The sequence below is a fragment of the Diceros bicornis genome, chromosome 24 (assembly GCF_020826845.1).
Source record: "Diceros bicornis minor isolate mBicDic1 chromosome 24, mDicBic1.mat.cur, whole genome shotgun sequence".
Taxonomy (NCBI): domain Eukaryota; kingdom Metazoa; phylum Chordata; class Mammalia; order Perissodactyla; family Rhinocerotidae; genus Diceros; species Diceros bicornis.
In genome coordinates, this window is record NC_080763.1 from 31,938,547 (window position 1) to 31,962,568 (window position 24,022).

Sequence of the window (24,022 nt, forward strand, 5' to 3'; positions counted from 1 at the left end):
TAAACCTCTTTTTTAAAAAAATAGACTTCATTTTTTTTTATAGTAGTTTAGGTTTACAGCAAGTAAACATCTTTTTAAAATTATACCTGAGATCTCAAGAAAATAAAGAAAATGATCTGGTTGTCAAAAATGAAGACCAGAAATAAATAAATAAGTATGAGGAGGAGGAGCTGAAGTTATAGGTTTTCTGTGGGCATTTACCAGTTTCGATAAAGGGGTCTTGGGTTTCAAGGTTCATGTAGAAGACAGAATATAGAAACCTTGGATCTAAACAAAATATAAAGTTGGAGCTAGTGTGCTCCAATCTTCCACCAAACACGTACAAAAACTCAGGGTCCTTGAAAGACTACACCATCAGTGGAAGTGTAGTCTAGAAAATATTCTCCTGTATACAAAATGAGACACTGAGGGAAAAGAGTGCCTCTGCCTCTGGCTGAGATCTGAGTAAGATTAAAAAATCTTCCTGAATATTCATAATCTCAAGATGACAAATAAACTTAAGGGTACCCTGGGAAAAGAAAAGCAAATTCTCCCTAGAGGAACAAACCACAATTTATGCCAGACAGGATTTCCACATTAAATCCCACCAAACATGAGTTCATACTGCAAAATTATGAAGCATATAGGAACATTAATTTTTCTGAGTTGAGATCAGGCAGAGCTAAAGGGAAAATTACTGAACTGAGAGATCAAGCTGGGAAGAAATGATGTGGTATGCTTCAGAGAGGGACAAAGAGATGAAAAATATGAGAGTGTAAGAGATATGAAAAGCTGTGACATATATCTAAGCAGAGTTCCAATGAAGAGAACAGAAGGAACACAAAAAATGCAAAATTTAAAAGGATAATGGCTGATAATTTTTCAGAACTGATGAAAGCCATGAATCCATAGATTCAGAAAGTACAATAAATCCCAAGGAATATAAATAAAATATCTATTTACATATGGTCAAATTGAAGAAAGGGTAGAGAATTGAGTAGGCATAAAAATGCACACACATACAGAAAGATCTAGAGAGAGAGAAAAAATGAGAGAGAGAGAGAGAGGAAGGAAGGGAACATATTTAATATTAGAAGAGAGGTCTAGGAATGAATACTTGACTGCATAAGAGAAATTTCACACATGTATTTTGTGACTGAAAACTTTAATTATATTTGAGTGTATCTCCTTTACAAAACATATCTTCTTTCATATTACATGTTTTCCAGGAGGGCTTATTAAATTAATTTATTTCTTGGACCTAATCCTCCTTGACTAATAAAAATTTGAAAAACCTAGAATTGCGCAACTCTTTGGTAAACAAAATTTTTCTCATTCCAAAGCAAAAGAAACTGGCTGGCAACACAGCATTATCTAATTTTACTCCATCGTGTTTCAGCACCTGAATCAAACCAGCCATTGGCTCTGTCGTTCAAGCTGTTTTTAAAATTATTATTATTTCTGACACTTGAAAGGAAATAAAACCCTTTTTGTGACAGGTCTAGAAAATCAAGTGCATTTGGACATTCTGAACTGCCCTGCTGTTAAATCTTACCTAAATACACTGCCTTACATTTCTACACCTGACCTCCCAGCTTTTTTATCTCTCCATCTGCAAAGGGGCACAATGCCCATCCAACACCCTGGACTGGCTTTAGGAGGTAAGCTCCAAAGCAACTTCTGGGGGGGCAGGGTAGATGAGGATGCCTTCAGGGAGTGGTTCAACATTTAAGTTGCTGTAAGGAAACACGCAACAAGAGCATCCATCCATCCATCTCCAAAAATGTTATGCCTCTTGACTGTGCTTCCTATGGTGATATCTTTTTGCTGTTAAATGGCTGCACAGCCCAGGAAAGCATGACAGCTTTTATCAGCCTTGACAGCCGTCTAGGAGAAACAGCAGGCAACCTAAAACTTCAACGGCTGTGTGAAGCTATCTCCTCAGATCCTGCCGGAGCTCACAAGGCTGGGTCTGATCAACACTCAAAGAGAAGCCCTCCCTGCTGAATGCGTACAGGCTTCTTAAGGGCAGAGCTCTTTTTGTGCGGGGAACCAGGGTTTCAAATTATAGTGAGAGTGTATTAATTGGGACCCGAGCGATCACATTCAGGGCTGTTTAAACAGTCAGTCTAAATTCATGTCTTTGTTCCTGGTATCTCTCTGTGCCTGGCAATGAGATAGGCCCTCTAGGGGATGCAAAAAGACATTGGATAGCCATCATGCCTATTAAGCAGTTTAGAGTTCAGGATGTTCCATTTCTTGATCCCATAAGCTCCTTCCCTACAGGACAGACACAGATTCAAGCCTTTCCCATCCACTCCCCCCAACAATCTGCCAATCTTCCCTTGACCATTTCTTCAACACTACCCACTGTCTATTTTTTGCCCTTCAAATTCTTGAAAAAAGAATTACATGAATTTCCGGCAATAGACCTAATGTTTGTGTCCCCCCCAAATTCATATGTTGAAATCCTAGCCTCCAAGATTATATTAGGAGATGAGGCCTTTGAGAGGTGATTAGGTCATGAGGTTGAAACCTTCATGAATGGGATTAATGCCCTTATAAAAGAGGCCCAAGATAGGTCCCTGGCCCCTTCAATCATGTGAGGACATAGGGAGAAGGCACCATCTATGACCCAGAAGATGGGCTCTCACCAGAACCTGGCCATGCTGGTATTTTGTGAAAGCAGCCCAAATGGACTAAGACATACCTTCAAACTGCCCTTTGCCTCTGTCATGCTGTGAAACCGCTTCATTCACCTGACTCTGTTTAGTGTTCATTCTAACCCTGAAATCTCTGCTTCCATGGCTCCTGAGACAATTCTCCCTTTAGGTTCTGCCAGGCAGCTTTACACAATAGAAATGACACAAAGTGTGAAGTTAGGGAGATCTAAGTGTTATTCCTAGTTCTGATATTAGAGACCTGTGTGACTCAACCTCCATAAGCCTGAATTTTCCTTCAGTATAAGAACATCTATGATACCACTTTTGAAGGGTCACTGTGAGTGCATTGAGGATGCATTTAAAATGCCTAACAGCACAGTGAATGTCATATATTGTGTATAGGTTTACTTACGTTTTCTCTTCTCTTTTATTTCTCCTCTCTCTCTCAACTGTGTCCTGCTCTGTTATCTGTTTTTTTTTTTTTTTTTTTTTTTTGTTTGTTTTTGGTGAGGAGATCAGCCCTGAGCTAACATCCACCAATCCTCCTCTTTTTTTTTTGCTGAGGAAGACGGCCCTGGGCTAACATCCGTGCCCATCTTCCTCCACTTTATATGGGACGCCGCCACAGCATGGCTTACCAGGCAGTGCGTCGGTGCGCGCCCGGGATCCGAACCAGCGAACCCCGGGCCGCCGCAGCGGAGCGCGCGCACTTAACCGCTTGCGCCACCGGGCCGGCCCCTCTGTTATCTGTTTTTGATCCGCTTGAAAAAGAAATGTGTCATTACATGGATAAGTGTGTGCCCATCAACGCCAGAGAAAACTGGGTTTCAATCAAGCACTGCTTTTTAAAAATTGTATTTAAACCTTTTTATTTTGAAATACTTTAAGATTCCCAAGAAGTTGCAAAAGCAATACAAAGAGGTCCCAGGTACTCTTTACCAACGTTACCCGGTGATAGCGTAAGGGATGAAGAAATATTCCTCTACCCTTCTAAGTTCTTCTGGCTAATCTAAGAATTAAATTGACATGAGAGAGAGAGAAAATCAAACAAAGTTAAAAAAGATGTATATGGGAGAGATACCCAGAAAAACTGAGTAACTCACCAAAATGGCAAAGCCACCACATTAAATACCATCATCAGCTAAAGACAAAGGAGGATGATGAGGGTAGTGGTTTGGGACTTCAAAGGGGAGGAAGGCAATTTACATGGAGATGGAAAAGCAAATGTTTGGTAAACAAATGTTTGCCATGCCCTGCGGATACAATGGGACATGGGGAGGACTTTGATCAAATGGGCCTTGCTAGGTTCCTCCATGTCTACCACACCTAGTTCATCTTATCCTGTAGTTATCTATGGTGGTAACTCCTTCCTGGAATAGGTCTTTTATCTTAAATTATTTTAGGTAGTTAGGGAGAAGGTCAAAGTTTATTCCTGAGTCTTTTGTTCTCAAAAGTAATCAGCTCAAAATAATCTAGAGACACAAAATAATCTACGAGACACATTTTGGATGGCAAATTCTACTTCCCGACAATAGCATCTTACATAACCATAATACATAATTCAAAACCAGGAAATTGATGTTGGTGCAATCCTATTAACACAACTACAGACTTCATTTAGATTTCACTAGTTTTTACATGCTCTCCAAGCACTGCTATTCACTATTTTTGTACCTATGAAAACTTTACATAATCTGTCTGAGCTTTAGTCTGTAAAATAGGAATAATTTATCAGCACCCACCTCATAGAGTGTTTCTGAGTCTTACAGGAGGTCCCATATGTAAATTTCAATATGCCCAACCTATTATTGGTTATAGCTCAGAGCTATGACTCACAGGCAATGTTCTATGATCACTAAGAGCACAAACTCTAGAGCCAGAGGGCCTGACTTTGCATACCTGCCCTCTGCTTCCTACTTGGTAATCTCTCAGACCCTTAGTTTCTTAGTCGGAGAAATGAAGATAATAACAACACTTGCCTTATTTTAGTTTTGAGAGAGTTTAGATAATATTTGAAAAGGATTTCAAATGGTACCTGACATCTGGTAAGTGTTGAATGTGTTAGCTCTTATTATCTTTATAGTATCCAGCACTTAATACAAGGATAATAAATGTCATTTTGTACTTGTATTTTATTGTTATTCTTGTCCTCTAAATGTTGGTTTATGGGATTCTGCCCTTAGCTGTCTTTCTTATTGAATACAGAGAATTTCTATAAATTCTCATCAACTCTTAGGATTTCACTAATTCCCAGGTGTTTACCTCTATCTTATATCCTTACTTTTACTTCCAGATCTGTACCACAAGCTGCAAACTGACGTCTGTAAATGAAGCTCATTATCTTCTTTTTCTCTGAAATACTGTGGCCTTGGTAAGAGTTCACTACCAAGAGTAATCTCCTTGCAGGCAGGGGCAGTGAGCCCTCCCCCTCAAATTCCCCACCTTCCTTGACTCTCTCCCACCCCTCACTCTCATCTCTACCTGTAGCCACCCACCACCACGATCAGGGAAGAGTCAGCCAAGGTAGACAACAGAAAAGGTGAGGGGGGACTAACCAATTAGACAGAGTGTTGATAAGATGCAAGATCAGTGGCTCCTGGACATCAGGGGTTCTTGGTAGCAGGATATGAGAACTGTGTGTTTGTTGTGTGGGTTGATGCTGTTGTATTAACAATATGCTCTTCAGTCTGTCCTTGAAGGAGGGTGTATTAGTTTCCTAGGGTTGCCGTAATAACCACACGCTGGAGGGCTTAAACAGATGACGTTTATTGTCTCACAGTTCTGGAGGCTAGAAGTCTGAGATCAAAGTGCTGCAGGGTTGGTTCTTTCTGGGCTGTAAGGCAGCATCTTTTCCATGCCTCTCCCCTAGCTTCTGCTTGTTTGCTGACAATCACTGGTGTTCCTTGGCTTGTGAAATATCACCCCAATTTCTGCCTTTATCTTTACATGGTGTTCTCCCTGTGTACAAATTTGTCTCCAATTTTCCCCTTTTTATAAAGACATCAGTCGTTTTGGATTAAGGTCCACACTAATGACTGCATTTTAACTTGATTATGTCTGTAAACATCCTGTCTCCCAATAAGGTCACATTCTGAGGTACTCAGGGTTAAGACTTCAACATATGAATGGAGCGGGGGCACAAATCAACCCAAAACAGAGAATGATCTGCTAGGTGGGAATGAATGTTTCTTCTACTTTCTTTTCCGCCTTTCCAGAGAGGGGAAGAACATCACTTCCCATTACCCTTTAGGAGCAAAATATCATTACCCAGAGGTAATGTGAGTAAGTATTTATGTTACAAGTGTTAGTATTTCTTTCTGACAGGTCTTGAAGCTCCTTATGAACTTCAATCAGTAAACTTTTTTGTGTGAGGAAAGAAAACATCAAACATTTTGCTAAGGAAGTTGTAAAGAAGGAATTAACAGAAATAGCGATGGAGAAGGAGACTCGAGGAGGTGGGTTGGGGTTCAGATGTCTGGGCCCCAGAGTGGGCCTATTGTCAACCTGTAACCCTGAACGTGCAGAGCAAGGAACAAGAAAAGGGACTGCTTTTGTGGGATATCATTTGTGTGACTAGGAGGTGTGATAAATCAACAATCATCTTAACCAAGTCCTAGAGATAACTCCCTAGGGAAGCCTGGACTTTATGGGGAAGGGACCACCATCCTGCCTATGAATGGTGTCCTTTCAAATCATTCAATCAATCAATCAATCAATTTGGCCCTACTCTGGATACCCGTTCTGAATCTCTCCAGGGTGATCTTGTCCCTAAATGAACCCCAAATGCCTTGAGGAGTGGACTGGATGTTCCCTCACTTGCAGCTTGGAGCTTTTCTGGGATACACAAAGAGAAGACACCCATGCGACATTGGCCTTAGATGGTCTATCAGTGACAAACACTGGATTTTATCAGAGTCAATGTAAAGGACATGGAATTAGAGTTGAATACTGAGAGGAAGAACATATAGGATGTGGGTGACAAAATCAGATGCTTCCCAGTTCAGAGTTTGGTTCCGTCTTAAAATCCTTGATGAAACTTTGGGAACTGGAGCCAAAGGCAAATCCAACAACGGGCAAAACAATGCACAGAAGACTTTGTACACCTACTCTCACTAACATTGAATATTCTCCTAATGGTGGACCTACTGCCTTCTTCAAATTGAATTATGATCATCCTTAACCCATACACAAACTAGTTCACTTTAGTGTAGAGTATTTCATAACATTTAGGTGTTGTGGGGTTAAATTCATATACCACAATTTAAATGTGCAAAAATAGAACTTACTTTATTTTGAGTACTTATTTTAGCTAACCTTGAATTTTTATTCTTATAGCAGCAAGTGGGTAGTTAGGGGTTAAGATGAAGTACGTATAACAAAGTTCACTGTCACACGGTCTTTTTGAGAGGCAGGTCTAGTACAAGGCCTAGTCTTACATTCTACTGATCAGAATCCCCTCAAATGCCCAAAACTAACCACAGGGGAAGCTGAAAAACGAAGTTTACCTCAGTGCCCAGGTGAAAGAAGAAATGGATTTGGTGAATATTTACCCAATCTCTGACATAGTCTCCCCTCTTGGGTACCAAATAGCTTCAACCTTCTCCCACACATGGAATACACTTATCCCTTTTCACAAGGAAGATAAACTAAAGTTCCATCTAGTAACTGCTTCCAGCTCAAAGTCCATGACCTCTGGGTGACCACAAACCTCTTCCTCAAGTCCAGAAGTCACTCCTCATTATCCAGGTTCAATGATATAAGAAGAAAAATTGTCTGTACCTTTCTACTCTATAATACAAATGTTAGAATGAAGACAGGGCAACTATAATCAATACTTCCTTTTGGAAAACAAAATTATAGGAGACACATAGCGCCCCTTAGCCTACAGTAAGATGAACCTGTGCCAGGCGGACATCATAAGGTCTCTGTGCCCTGGTGATGGGGTAATGTCCAGATTAGATCCTATTCCTGCTCTCTGAGAGAAACTCTTTTGTCTTTTGTTCTCTGTGGCCCATGGCTTCACTCTCCAGAAGCTTTTTTATCTTTTATTTTTTTTTTTTATTTTTTGTTTATTGCAGTAACATTGGTTTATAACATTGTAAAAATTTCAGGTGTACATCATTGTACTTCTATTTCTGCATAGATTACTTCATGTTCACCACCCAAATACTAATTGCAACCCATCACCACACACAGGTACCGAATTATCCCTTTCACCCTCCTCCCTCCCCCCTTCCCCTCTGGTAACCACCAATCCAATCTCTGTCCCTATGTGTTTGTTTATTGTTGTTACCTTTAATATTCTTCATGCCCATCCCTGAGGCAGGTGCTTGCAAGTGTGTTCCTTTCGGGTGATCTACAGCTATCACGGCTCACTTCCTGATACTGTAAGTCTAGATACACAAAAGTTGTTTTAATGATAAAACAGTCAATGGTTACTTTAATTCTTTAATTCAGGATCATGGAGCTTTTGGAAATACTGTTCAAAAACATATATTGTTCATCTATTTGCTTCTACTTGGTACCATATGCCAATGACTACGCCCAAATTCTTTCTTCAACATTATCCTGAAGGCTAATTTATTTCTTTACTTTCTCATCTCTATAACTCTCTCTCAATTCAGTGTAGGTAGCTAGAGACTACCTGAAATAATAGGTAGGAGGGACACACATTTAATTTGAGTTTTTCTACAGGGCAAAACCTGAAAATCCGTTGAGAGCTTTTTTCAAAGCCTTTTTTCAATTCGATAGCCTACTGCTTAGGATCTAGAGGCAATTAGCTTTTCTAACCCTTTGAGGCCTTAAATTTCTAGACTCTCTCTATTCCTTTTACCTCTGCTTACAAACTGACCAAATCTTTCCTGGTTCAGCATTTTCTTATAATACCTTGCTATAAGCAAGAAGTTAAAATAAAAAGCACATTGTCATTCAGATGCTTTCTAACTCTGTAGTGAAGAACATACACTAGTAGATAAATAATCTTCCTTTTAAATGTCAGTGCCCTAAGTATTTTGCCACTGCATGACGTGACTATCTACCTTTCCAGTCTCTGAAATCAATGTCCTTACTATCTGTCACCTGACCACTAAGTCAGTCAGAGTATTTTGGTGTTTGTTCTGGCAACACCCTGCTACTTTAAGGTACTAATTTGTGTTTGTAAGGTAACCATGACTACTATAATAGATATACCCCAAAATCTCAGTGGCTTAGTAAATAGATGTTAATTTATTACATAGATTTCAAAACATGTGTTTATGATCAAGATATCGTTCTTCTTCAGATGGTGATTCCAGGATTCTACCACTTTCCAAACAGAGTTTCCAAGAAAAGAACACAGAGAATTGTGCATGGCATGTTTTTATGAGCTAGGCCTAGAAGTGGTATATTAGTCAGATTGGGCTGCCATAACAAAATACCATAGACTTGGTGGCTTAAAGCAGAGAAACATATTTTCTCACAGTTCTGGAGACTGGGAATCTGAGATCAGGGAGCCAGCATGATTGTGTTCTGGTGAGGGCCCTCTTCCTAGCTTGTAGATGGTGCCTTCTTGCTGTGTCTTTACTTGGTGAGAGAGAGAGACAGACAGACAGAGAGATCTCTTTCTCTTCTTATAAGGTCACAATCCTGTTGGATTAGATCCCCACCCTTATGACCTCATTTAATCTTAATTACTTTCTAAAGCCTCTATCTCTAGATACATCATATTGGGGGTTAGGGCTTCAACATGGGAATTTTGAGAGGACACAATTCAGTCCATAACAAGTGGTAAACATCAAGATTCCCTAGGTTCAAAAAACTTATCTCTATTATGAAGTTGTGAATTTTATAGTTAACTTTAGTAAGATCCTGTAAAAATGTATTTTATCACAGGTAAGGTTGGATAAGAGTGTATCCTATCACCACTAAAAGAGATCAGTGATACAGCATTGAGGAGGAGAGTTAGACCTCAGTTTTCTGTATTTTGTTTTGTGATCTCATACATAGTGTATAAACTCTATGAGTTTCAGTTAATTCATCTGAAAAAGAAAATGACTTAAGCTAGTGCTAGGTAATCACATATAATAAGATTCATTCTTTTTCCTTCTTGCTCTTCTAATTTGTGTTCATATGGTATATAATAATATTGAAATATAATCTTTAATTAATGTACTTTTCAACATACTTGTCTTAGTTTCAATTCCTCCAAAAGCAGATACTGAGGCAAGAATTTGGGAGCAAGAATTGGGTGAAGAATTGAGATTAGCATATAAAACACCCTCTCTTCAAATAAAGAAATCAGTTATAGTACAAGAAAAGAGAATTTTAATTACTTACAGCACCAAGAGATAATACTATTTAGAGGATTTTGAATAGTATATCATTAGGGAAATGAGTGTACGATATTTATTGCCCATGGGTTGGACTCAAAGGTTCTTAGGGTGAGACATTAGAAGGAGACAAATCTTTGCGTTGGTTGATTTCTTAAGACTGCAGTCTGGTGCAAGCCAGGCGAGAATCTGAGCAAAGAAGAATGTGTATGCAAGTCACAAGACATTCTGTGATTTAATTGCATAACTGGTAAGGGTCTTGCATAATAAACAGGCATGGTTGTTCTGGTTCTCACAAGGAAGAGAGAAAAACCAATAAAATGTGGATTAATGCACACATTACCCACTGAGGGGCAAGAAACCTGGGGTATTTATTCTCCCATCTCTCATTGGTTAAGGATTGTTTCTGAGGTGTTAGCTCCCTGGCAATTCTGATTACCACTTGCACCAGCCTTGCAGGCTGGAGAGGCCAGAGAACATTCTCTTCTTTCTCATCAGAGATACACAGGAATACTCGGACATGTTTGGGAACTCCGTAGGTCATGTCGAAGTTAGGCCGAGGGACATGAGAGAGGAGAGGGCACTCATGGCATTTGCTACAGCATTTAAAGACAATTCTAAAAAAGTGAAACAATTTAGTTTTTACATTTAATTATAGCCCTAAATTTTGCATTGCTTCTTAGATTGCACAATTTAAAAAAATAAAGTGTACTGACTCAGGGTGAGTCAAAAATTATTTGGTAGTAGTCACAGAAAAATGTGGAATTTCAGTGCTATCTATACTTATCCCCTGGTAACTGTTAAACAGTTTACCACACACAATAAAACAGAACGATTTTCTAATAATATTAGATAAGAGATAATAATATCTAAGTTTTACCTAATGATATCATTTATTACAAGCCTTCTAAAGCATTAAATACTCCAAAACACAATTCCAGGCTGTATTCTAATGCTTAAACAAATAGAGAAAACTTAATTTGGGATGTTTACTAAACATTAATTTACCATGCTTGTTAAATTACATCTGGAGGTTAGTCTGCATTAGAAAAACTCTGATTCACCAGACTGTTTATCCGGTAGAGTTTTCCATGACTTGGGTTTTGCTTATTGCATTCTCATGGTATAGTATAGCACAGACCACTGAAAAGACCTAGCAATAAAGATCAAGATGGTAGCAATAAACAACTCTACTAGTACTCAAATTATAATCTTGGAAATCCATTTAAAACTGAAACAAACCAGGGATTCTTAGAAAAATGAAGTCTAGATAGTAAAATGTACAAGGTGATCTTGGGTCATCCTCCATTACCAGATTGCAAGGAATTGTCCAATACTGATAGAGTCGCATCAAAATGACTCAAGAGTCAACTTAAAGAGTCGCTCAAGATAGAATTTTATGAGCATCAGTACAGATAAAAATTTCAGTAGATTTCAACCCATCAACTGTGTTTAAATTCCATGATTTCATGATACCCATCCCACACACAAATTCTAATAGATCCCTTTGGAAGATGCTACGAAACCAAAGCTTTATTTTGAAATAGATAAATAAAGGGAAAGATTCAAGCATTTATCCTCTTTTCTGTACAAATTGCAAAATTGATAACCAATTAGTAAATGTGAGAAAGTTTCTATTTGTAAAAGTATTTCACAAATAGGAAGAAAGAAAAATCCTATTTGCAATCCTTTGCTTTGAACATCAGTGGCTCTAACGTCCCAAAGGAGGAAAAACCAGACATTACTTGCCAGTTGATGAAAGACACACTACTATCTATGACATAGTATTGACAAAAACAATCAAATATCAATACAATTAAGCCTCTTTACAGAAAATACCAAGCACAGAGGAATATTCTTGATGCCAAATATCTCACTTTTTGCTAAGAATCATCATTTTCTTTGATTCCTTTACTTGTTCTTCGTTTCTTTAATGAGCACTACCAATGGCTTCCTTTTTAGAGATATTGTCAACAAAAGTAATGCTTCATTTTATTACTTTATGCAAGCTGACACATAAGCTACAATAGGCAAGGAATAATAATACCTCCTTGAGTGTGGTTGCAATGTAGTCAGCCAGGCTCATTCACTAGCTATATTACTTACCAACCTTTCAAAATGCTTGATTCCAATTTGTGCCATAGCTCAATTATAAATCACTATAAGTCATGGACCTCTAGGGTCATACTTTATTAGCTGAAACTGTGAATGTTAAGTCAACAAATTTATTTGGTCTGATTTAATATCTGCTGGAGTTGTAAGGCAGAAGGAGCCTGATATTATATGTGAGTGTTAATGGGTCTTTTCCTCCATCCTACAGACAAAATCTTAATGAATTAATCACTCAGTGTAGATCATTATTGATGAAACTCATTGACACAGAAGAAAAAATGAATATATTTTTAAACATAGCCTACCTGTAGGTACATTTTTTGCAGTGAATCAAAATTTGGAATTAACCAGGTTTTCCCCTGGCACTTCCTTGTTGCTTACTCTCTGTCCATACTCACATGAACTTCCTCTTTGGTGCTCCTTTTAAGAGGACCCATCCCTGCCAAAAAAAAGCCACAATATTTTTAGGTCTATATTCCAAAATACTCAAAGCTGTGATATTGTCTGTGAAGGAAAGACTTGTGATTTGCAAGAGCCAATATTTTACACTCAAAATTATAAATTTTAAAAAGATCAAGGCATAAAAGTTTAAACTATAAGTAACAGGCTAAAAAAATTTTAAAAGCCACTCTATTTTCTGCCTTATCTTTTCCCATCCTCAACTTAAGAAAATGATGAATAAAATTTTTTGGAACAAAGTCAATATAGTACCTAAAATTCTATCCACAGAAATTGAGCATATATTTTAGTCTACCAATAGTGAGTTATTTTTGTAAATATCAAAAATGTGTCAACTTCATTTTGAGGAATAATCATGATCCTACAAATCTACAGGAAAACAAACCCTTTTTATAAAAAAAATGGATTATGTGAGAAATGAGAGATATTAAAACTGATACTTCTAACATTAAAATACTGATAGTAAATAAAAAAATATGGATTAACACATTTTAAAAACTTAAATATAATTAATTGACTTAAATTTAGCACAATAGAGCTTAAGATAAAAAAGAAGTGCTAGATGAACTTTTGCTAATGATGGTCAAAGATAAGAATCTTTTTTCTTTCAGGAAACACAAAACTGACAAAAGCAAATACATATATTTACACACACACACACACTCAGCCATACCACACACATTCAAAATCAGAATGTCTTAAGTATGAACACCCAGGATTCAGGAAAGACGAAAAATCAGGGAAGCTCTAGATGCATCCACAGCAAAAATTGTGGACATTCTCTCTAGGACCTTGCCCCACTTTGCAGTTCCTTCTGTCTCTGTGTACAAATTCTCATAAACAGGAGGCAATCTGATCTACTGCTGAGCAACCAATTATTCTCCTTCCCTAGTCGAGGATCTATCTCTAGTCCAATCAGCTATGGCTAAAGGAACAGAGTCTTGTAATACAAACAGGATGTCAAGCACTCAACCCAAGAGAATAGATATAATATACCAACGCACTCTAGATTCATTTTGGAGATGGGGATAGTTTTCGGAGAACAGAGTCATGAGTTGGTCAAACATGTTCCAGAAGTTCTCATTAGTAAGACCTTATTATATGTCTATCTTTATTTTGCATCTTATATTTTCATTTTATCTTATTAATACACTTAAAATGTCAGTGATGACATTATACTATAGTTAATTTTTCACCTATATATTTCTTCTTCTACAGAATGAGTTCCTTAATGATTGGGACTAGAGTTGACTTATTTTTATATGTTCACACCTTGGAGAGTGCCTGATGACTGCTACCTTGGTAAATATCTCTTAAATGAGAGATAGTGATTTTTTTTAATTAAAAATATAGATATTAAAAAGACTAACTTTTAAGGTCTACTGTGACATAGTATATATACCATCACGTATGATCTTCTTACAATATAACTAATTTCCCACCCAGCATTCCAGCTGGTGTTTGTGACTGCCCCACCCAATTGAGTATGGTATAAGTGATACTATGTGACTTTTTCTGTATAAAATAGAGGAAGATGGGCACAGATGTTAGCTCAGGGCCACTCTTCCTCAAGAAAAACAAAGGGGACGATTGGCATCAGATGTTAGCTCAGGGCTAGTCCTCTTCACAAAAAAATAAATATATAAAAATAAAAATATGTCTTTCTAATATCTCTCAAGGAATTAATATCAGGGTTTCTGGTATATAGTTTAACTTCTAACTTGTTTCTGTCTTACCAATATCATTAATATACTTACATCTCTTTAGCTTTCTAATGCCTCTCCAGTTTCTAATATTACTACAAAATCAATTGAGATCCAAGATTATATATGCAAAATCTCCCCACATCTTGGATTGTCATTTGAATTCACTCAGAGCATTTGAATGCCTTTCAGTAATATCTTCATACATATTTTGTTTTCACATATTCTTCCTAAGAGTTATTTTAGCATAATAGTATACACTTCAAATATACTTAATGAATAAGTGCATAAAATCATTACATTAACTAATTTAAATTTCCTTTTAAGAAGCTCCCAAAAGTGGATGTGAAATTTGTTGTTAAATTAATGGGAAAAATATGAAGTGTTAATAGAACTTTCAGTACCATCATTTGAAACATCCCTATCCTTCATTCACATTTTTAAAGTATTTTTCACTATTTTTATAATCTCTTACAGTTACTGATATTAAGAAATGAAGATAACTTTAGCATAAGAAAATACTATTAAATCTTTTTGAGAAAAGTTCTACTTGACTAGTAAGTGAGTTCAATTTCATTAAAGATCTTAAAATGAAATATTCAAATGGAATTAAGGACTCAGAAAAGAGAAATTACTTAGTGGATCATATGGATTATTTATTAAAAAAAATAGGCAGTAATTCTTCAAAACTTCCAATATTTGCCATAAGCACACTGCAATACTTTTGCTTTATTTCTAATGCTATATACTTATACTATAGGCAAACCCTTGAAAAGTGGACTCCAATTATTATAACAGGTTTCTCATCACCCCTAGGGGAAGGCCATGAATTTACTGCCCACATTTCTTTTTTATATTTTTTTTTAATTTTTTGTTTATTGCAGTAACATTGGTTTATGACATTGTAAAAATTTCAGGTGTACATCATTGTACTTCTATTTCTGCATAGATTACATCATGTTCATCACCCAAATACTAATTACAACCGTTGGGTATTTATCCAAAGAACTTGAAAACACCAATTTGTAAAGGTACATGCACCCCTGTGTTCATTGCAGCGTTATTCACAATAGCCAAGACTTGGAAGCAACCTAAGTGCCCATCAAGGGACGAATGGATAAAGAAGCTGTGGTATATATACACAATGGAATACTACTCAGCCATAAGAGCCGATGAAATCCAGCCATTTGTGACAACATGGATGGACATTGAGGGTATAATGCAAAGTGAAATAAGTCAGAGGGAGAAGGTCAAATACCGTATGATTTCCTTCATTAAGTAGTAGATAATAACAACAATAAACAAACACATTTCTTTTATTCTATGAGGTCTGGTCACATTGAGAGACTTGAAACAGTTCAAGGACTTTCTCTGCCACAGGCCCAGGTCTTGGCATATAATAGATATGCAATAAATATGGACAGAATAATCAATGAATAAATTCACACAAAACTATACCAAAATACAAAGGGTAAAGTGTTTATGGGCAGCTTTTTCTCTATAAGCAAGTGTATCAAATTGTGATCCATAATCACAAACAACCAATCCCTCACAAAATTCACCATGAATCCTGAATGCGAACTGTGACATCTCCATAGTGTTTACTCCTATGATTTAAAAAGTATTCAGTATAAACAGTAGTAAGCAGCATCGTGTTGGCCTAAACTTCAAATAATGTTTCCTAAACTTGTGCTACCGACATACGTGAACCCACACACCAGAGGGTGGCTCTGCAACTCTGTAATCTCACCTACAGAGCTTAGCTAGCTTGTGCTGAGGACCACAACACAACCAGCTTACAGGGTAGCTGAACTCACTGTTCTCTCAATATTTATGGTAAATCACCTGCTTACAACAGGCCACTTAGTATGACGGTAAAACATATATTATGGTGAAACAGGAATGAAAAGAAAGAAAAGTAAAGGAAAAGAGAAAAGGGGAGAGGCAGGAAGGAGAGGAGAGGATAGGAAATGGAGAGAGGGAAAGAGAAAAGGAAAGGGAAGGGAAGACTTGCTAAGCACACTGAACTTTTTCTCAGCGGTTTTCCTGTAGAATGGAGACACCATTCAAAACTTTCATACTAAACATGAACTCAGATGAGTTCTGTATTTCCACTAAGAATTGTAGATCCCATCCCCCCTAAAATGGTCTTCAATAGCAGCATGTAGGATCTCGACCATTCTGATAGAAGACACTGAAATACACAACTGATTGATTGTGGGATTTTTTAAGAGGTTTTAAGAACAGGTTGGCATTCTACAACATTTGATATACAGTCTTGCACTAATAGAGGGGAATAGATTAGTTAAACTCACACATATTTCTGTCCACTCTATGTGACAGAAATATTGTAATCGATGTCTGAGATCATAAGGTATATTTAAATGAGATAGAGTATAAAAATGTATTTTTTCTATCTCCTTATCAAGTATTAATTAAGATTATGTTTAGCTGAAAATAATAGAAAATCCAAATAACAAATAAGACATTTTTTTTCAAAAAGAATGTCTGGAATAAACATTCCATCCAAAATATCAAGGCAAGGTTGTTAGATACCTAAATTCCGTTTCTTTTTCTGTTAAATCATCCTTAGCAAATGCCTTACATATTCAACATCACCTCGAGGTCCAATAGTGTTGCTGGTGCTCCAGTGACCAGCTCTGCATTCCAGGAAGAAAGAAGGAGAAAAATGGAGAGAGAGTGGAAAATTTACTTTCTTTTAAATTTGAGGTAAAATTTACAGGAAATGAAATGCATAAATATAAAGTGTATGAGTTTTGACACCTTGCATACACTTATGAAACCATGACTCCCACAAAAAAATAGATTATTTCTATAACTCTAGAGAGTTCCCTGACACTCTATCCCTAGCAATCCCTACCCCAAGTACACAACGCTCTTCTTATTTCTTACTCTGTAGATTCCTTTCGCCTGTGGGTTTTTTTTTTTTTTTTTGAGCTTTATATAAATTGAATCGCACAGTAGGTATAATATCTTTGGTATTTGCTCATGTTGCGTTTATCATCAGTTCATTGCCATTTAAATTGCTAAGTGGTTTTCCATTGTATAAACATATCTGATGTTAATATATTTTTCTGTTAATAGACATCTGAATCGTTTCCAGTTTGGGGCTATTATGAATAAAGTTGCTACAAACATCGTTAACAAGTCATTTTGTGGACATTTGGGTAAATATTTAAGAGTAAAATTGTTAATCACAGTATGTTTAACTTTACAAAAACTGCCAGAGTTGTCCAAAGTGGTAGCACCATTTTATGCTCCAACCAACAAAATTCCAGTTGGTCCACATCTTTGCTAATGTTTGGTTTGGCAGGTTTTTAAATTTTACTCATTCTAGTGTATCTCAATGTGATTTTTATTTGCATTTCTCTGATTACAAGTGATTTTAAATAAATTTTCATATGATTATTGGCCATCTGTATACTTTTTGTAAAGTGTTGTTTGGTCTTTTGTTCATTTTTAAAAATTGGGCTATTTGTATGTTTATTTATAGACTTGTTTATTTATAGATTTGTATTCTGGATACAAGTTCCTTGTTGGATATGAACATTTCAAAATCCTTGGCTGGTTTGTGCATTTTCTTAATGATGTTGTTTAATTTTTATAAAGTTCAAGTTATTTTTTATAAGGCTAGTTTGTTTCTTGTTAAACAACCAAAGCTCACCACGAAGTTGGAAAATTATTCTCCTATGTTTTCTGTTACAAATTCAAAGTTCTTTGTGTTTCCCTAATTTCGAATTAATTTGTCAAGTTTTGTAAAAAAATAAACTAGCCTATTGAGATTTTGTTTGGGATTTAGTTGAATCTAGATATCGATTTGAGGAGTACTGACCTCGTACCTCATAACAATATTGAATTTTCCAACCTACAAATATGGCATATATCTCCATTTTTAAGATTGTTTTGAATTCCTGTTGGCAATACATGTAGTTTTTCAGTGTACAGAAATTGTGCATATGTTTTGTCAAATGTATTGATATTCATGAGGGATATTAGTCTTGCAGTTTTCTTTTGTTGAAATGTTGGAAGTGTATTTTCTCCCTCTATGTTTCGAAAGAGTTGGTATAAGACTGGTACTGTTTTTCCTTAAATAGAATTGATAGAATTTACTATTGAAACCATCTGGGCCTAGAATTTTTGCTGGAAGATTTTTATTACAAATTCCATTTATTTAATAACTATAAGGATACCGAGATTTTCTATTTTTGCATTTATCAATGGAATAGGTTTTAATTTTCAAGAATTTGTCCATTTCATCTGTTGTTAATTGCCATAAAGTTATTTATAATATTTTCTTATTGTTATGTTAATGTATAATCTGTAGTGATATCTTCCATCCCTGTATTGGTAATTTCTCTCTCTCCTATCTGTCTTACTAGGGTTTAGTAATTATATTAACCTTTTCAAAAAAACAAATTTTATCTTTCTTCAATTACTTGTATCTTTTCTATTTCATTGATTTTTCACTACAGAATACATTTCCTTGCCTCCTCGTATATCTAGGAACTCTTTCTTGTACTAGATTTTGTGGATAATATGCTTGTAGGGAGTTGAGATTATGCTGATAATCTTTAAAAGGTATTAAGTTTTGTTTTTACAGGCAGGTAAATTACTGGGGGACCCTTTGTTCTTTTAAACTCTGTTAGGACAGGTCTGGTCTATCTGGTTTTGTCCTTAGTGCTAGGGCGTGTCTCTTATTCTAGAGAATGTTTCTTCAAATGCATGGCTTTCTGAGAATGTCAACTGAATGCCCGAGGTTCTCAGTTAGGTCTCTCCCCTCTGGCTGGACCAAAATTCCAATGTCTTTCCATCCTATACAATCTGATATTTCTTATCAGCCTTCTGCACCAGGAGACTATTCTTTGCTAGGCTTTGTAGAGTCCCACTCTGCACAAGGAGAGACAAGACCTCAACCACAAAGCTGTGTTGAACTTCCATGCAGACTTCCAGGGCCACGCCTCTGCAGCCTCTGCATAGCTATCCATGCTGATAACCTGGACCCTCAAATTGAGCACTATGTTCCAATAGTGGGCTGAAATTCCAATCTCTGCTTCCTCAGCTCGGTGAGATTACTATTCTCCTACAAGCTCCACTTCTCTGCATCAAAGTAAGAAAGTGCCCTCATTCAGAGGCCTGGGAAAATGTAGCTGTCATCTCCTGTGTTTCCTTTCTCTCAAGGATAACAGTCCTGCTCTGCCTGTTGCCCAATGCTTTAGAAAAGCTGCCTGACACATTTTTTTATGTATCAGTTTGGGGTAGTGAGTTTTATAGTTTGGGGTCGTGAAAGGGCAAGTCCAATGTGTTACTCAGTCGTGGCCAGAATGGATCCTCAGTGAAATCTCTTTTAATGAGTTCTCCCAGAAATCCCACCCAAACTTGCACTCACATATCGCTGACCACTTGTATCTGCAGGAAAGGCACGGAAAAACAGTATTTTAGTTAGGCTCATTGGCACCTCCAACAATATAAAAGTCTGTTCCTAAAGATGAAAGGGAGACTGGATATTGGATACCTAACTAACTGTCTCTGGTGTAAATGAATTACTGTCCTCAGGGTGTTTTATGGCTAATTGTATATGACAACGATAAGTATTGAGTTGATCATGCCTAGTTCGTTTGTAAGATAAACAACTTCACTTAGAATGAACAGATCTTTGGAGAATAAAGAATCCTTGTCTGACTCATTTTTTTATTACCTAAAGTTCCTAACACGGTACCTTGCGTGGGGCTTAAAATTTATTTTTTACTAATTTGATCCAAACCCTGACTGACATCTATACAGTTTTAAAAATGTGGTATGAATTAGTATTCTCAAGTGAAATGTAAAACAATAAATAAACAAAACAAAGAAACAAACAAAACAGAAATAAAACATGTTCCCTTTTTGATGGCATCAGATTTAAGCTTGAGTAAACAATATCTTCCTGGAAAGTAGCAGAGACAATTGACCCAGAGTAATTTTGCAATTCATAGACTATCAAGTAGTAATAGATTCTTTTGGGGGGCCTACCTATTCCATAAATACTTGTGGTAAGCTTCTCCCTGCTCTGCACCCTAGGAACAAGAGCTGGTCATCATGATTTCGGTATATAACCCTGAAATGTCCTTTTCAAGAGAAGGAAAACACTACTGAGTTCGGCCAACCATATTTTTTCTTTAACTATGTTTTAAATGGGATTCAGGAATACCAGCCAGCCTTTTCTGTTGCTTAATATCAGCAACTTTTCTGTAACCATGTCCCCAGAGAAGCAGAGAAAAAGTGGTCATCAATAAGAGGAAGCAAAGCAGATATAAAAAGATGATCAGAGATAGGAGTTTTGCCTCAAATTTAACAGTTTATACCTCCTGCCCTAAGATTGTGTAAGTCTAACTCATACATTCTAATATTTTCTCCCTTTTTAGTATAAACTACCTTGAGTCCATTTGTAACTTGCAACCAAATGCCTCTGATAGAATATTATTGGTAATGTTGTCACAATGTCCTATTCTAATGAGGCTGATCTGCTTAAACATTCTAAAATCTTACCATTTGTTTTTTACATAAATATTTGTTTCTTAACTCAGGTAGGCTTAATATAACTCTAACTTTTCCAAAGGTGTTATGTATATTCATTTAGTAACAGATAATGCTCATTAATTTTATGGTACTGAAAGGCCATATCAATAAAAGATATAATGTTGCCCAAGGAGAACAACGTTGAATCTTTATTAAAGTATGAAATATTTAACAGCAATGAGTCAAAGGTCTATTCTATTTAGTCTATGCTTATCTAGTTTTAGATAAAATTAAATTAAAATAATATGATATGTCTTTTCTTCCTTAATGAATTTTACATAGATTTTCCATGGTTCACGATGGGTAACAATGACACTTGATTTTTATAAAATTACTTATAAAATCTAATCACTAGGAACATGTAGTAATCCACTATGTACAGAGCACTAAAGGACATCCTGCTTTAAGAATGACTATTTTATAATGTTATTTTTCTATTTCTTATTAAAGGCAAAAAATTTAAATTTAGAGTTAGAAAATCTGGCTTTACTTCTACTGACCATATGTACTTACCATGGGCAACTAACTTAAAAAGACTGAGAGTCAGTTTTATCAAATAAAATACCAGCTATTGTCACCTCATATGGTTGACGTAAAAATCATTTGAGGTAATATATAACACACGAGGTCATTCACACAAAAGAAAAAATCCTTTTGATTGATTGGGTGTGTGTTATGGTGGCAGGCCCTGAGTTTTTCGTTTTACGTACCTGTAACTTTAGCTTCATAGTAATTCCTCCCTGAATACAAGGAAAGAATAAATCTAATATAGTTGGGTTTAGGCTGCTTAGGATGTTTTTGTAATTTGTTCTTGCAAAGAAACTTGGTATTAATATGTCTACAATAAGAACGTTATAAATTTTGACCATCCACTCTCAGGGGGCAAAATCTATGATATCATAATGAGCTATAATTGTAAGTAATCCCTTTGAATATTCTTAGAAAACTGCCTGTAATTACATGTACGAGCAGAAGGCGTCTTGGGGCCTTTTACCAGCTGTTTCCTGTCATCATGTCAGTCCTTGGAATTAGAAAATTTTAGATTCAAATGGATTTCATCTGACAAGGATAGAGTGAAAAAATGGAGACTTTGATAGACTTCTCCAGTGGCGACGTGATGAATTTCATTCTTGCTACAAGATCTCACCCAATTATATTCCAGACAAGCTGTGACAGGTGGACTCAACTTATTATACTACAGCCTAATGACATATTTGAAAGCATAAGGTCTTCCCCAAATCAATTTTAACATGAATATGTTAGGAAAAAATAGTATTCTTCCACAAGTAATGAAAAATACTTATGTAAGTTAAACTCCTGACTTTGTAGGTTGAGGCAGAAGACTAACTAAATAATTTAATCTCCTCCATGTGTTAAAAAACAGTGTGAAAGCAGGATGGTAGGACTATATAAGACAAAGTATTGACCAACACATGTAACTGCAAAGACCTCTGATCACTGTTTCCCACAAACCCCGTGCCTGTGTACACTCTTCCAAATGATTGAGGTTATTAAAATGAATGCATAGATCAAGTCTCATTTCATGCCTTGACTCACTTCATTCCAATCTTTCAACACCACTTCTTGGATAAGATTCTAATGAAGAAAATGTCCAATACCACAGGTTCTCTGGTTCTAATTCATTTAAAAGTTAAATATGGGCATTGCAAAGCATCACAGAGACTTGAGTTCAATTTTTTAAATCGACTTTTAAGAAGTGATGCTATTTCCCTAGTTTTATTTAGCTGCTTTATAACAATGTGTATTCTAAGTTCAATTGCAAAAAAGAATCAAAAAAGGATTAAGATTAAAAATATTGAACAGAGATTGCCAACTTAATTCAGTTTTGTATAGTGTGGCAAGCCCTTTATCTCACTTTAATTATGCATACGACAATAGTTATTCACTAATTACCAAGAAAAATTAGGAATTAACCTAGACAGGCTACATAATCTACCTTGATGTTATTATATTGTAGTAGGATTTGAAAGTCAAGAAAATCCATACCTATAGTTAATTCTTATATAAATAATAATAAACACAAACCACAAGTACATAAATATCTAATTTCATGATTTGGTTAAGTCACATGTCCAAATCATATAATCTACTAACATAAAATGTGCTTGGAAAATAAAAATTGTTTGTAGGGGTCCTTGAGAAATTCACTTTGGATAGGGCTTAGTGCTCTCCCAACAAATATCACAGTGAAATGAGAATTTCTTTCTGTAGTCACTAGAAATTAAAGCCTTGCCGAGAAAACTGGTGATACTAGTTGCCAATGATACCACAATTTGAATGTAGGTCCCAATGTTATCTTTGAAATGGAAGTATGTGATTGACTTGTAGCTCTGCATTATTTTTGCCTGGGAAGGGCAGCCCTTTTTCTGATGCACATCTTAAAATGTTTAAGCAGACAACCTCCAATTAGGTCAAACACCACCCAAGTAGCCCTGTGGTATGGGATGTAAAGGCTACTGCTCTGGGTTTGATATGACTCTAGTTTATGTCTTGGTGTTGATGAAATGACTATCCATCCCTTTGCTTATGAGGCTGAAGTAGAGTTCCATGAATTGCTGCAGACTGTCAGGAAAACACCAAGGATTCCCTACAACCCTGTCCTACTTTCTGATAATCCTGTGCTATATTCCATGCCTAGAGTGAGATACCACAATGTTAACTTTCCCTCTGTGGGAATAGGTAGTCCATTTCTCCCCCAAACTAGTCTTGCAAATGTAGCAAGATAGCATTAAAACATTTACTTATGTTTTTATATATTTTATTATCCTAGGTTTTTGCATTAAATTTGATCCATCTGGAGAGAATAGAATGTACTCTAAGTCCACGTTGGAAATTTGAAAAGGTGTTTGTATTAAGAACTTAAAAATGTTATAGCAGAAATGTAAAGAAATATACAAAAATTATATATGTTAAATATTTGAATCAATTCTTGAAAGTAAGAATTTGCCTTAAGTGCCTTTCATGGTGCTTGAAAGCTGGTAAGGTAAGGCTGGGACCAGGTCAACCATTTCTCTGAGGATCTTCAAAGCTTTTGGGATTGTAACAGCCAGAAACAATGATAGATGCCAGTCCTCTGAAAAGAATGTCATTAAAACTGTAACTATGATGAGGAAAAAAAACATGAAAAATATGCAAAAAACATATAGTTTTATATCTGGAAATGTTGTATGGTCTACCAGACAGGGAAAATGTTACCAAAACA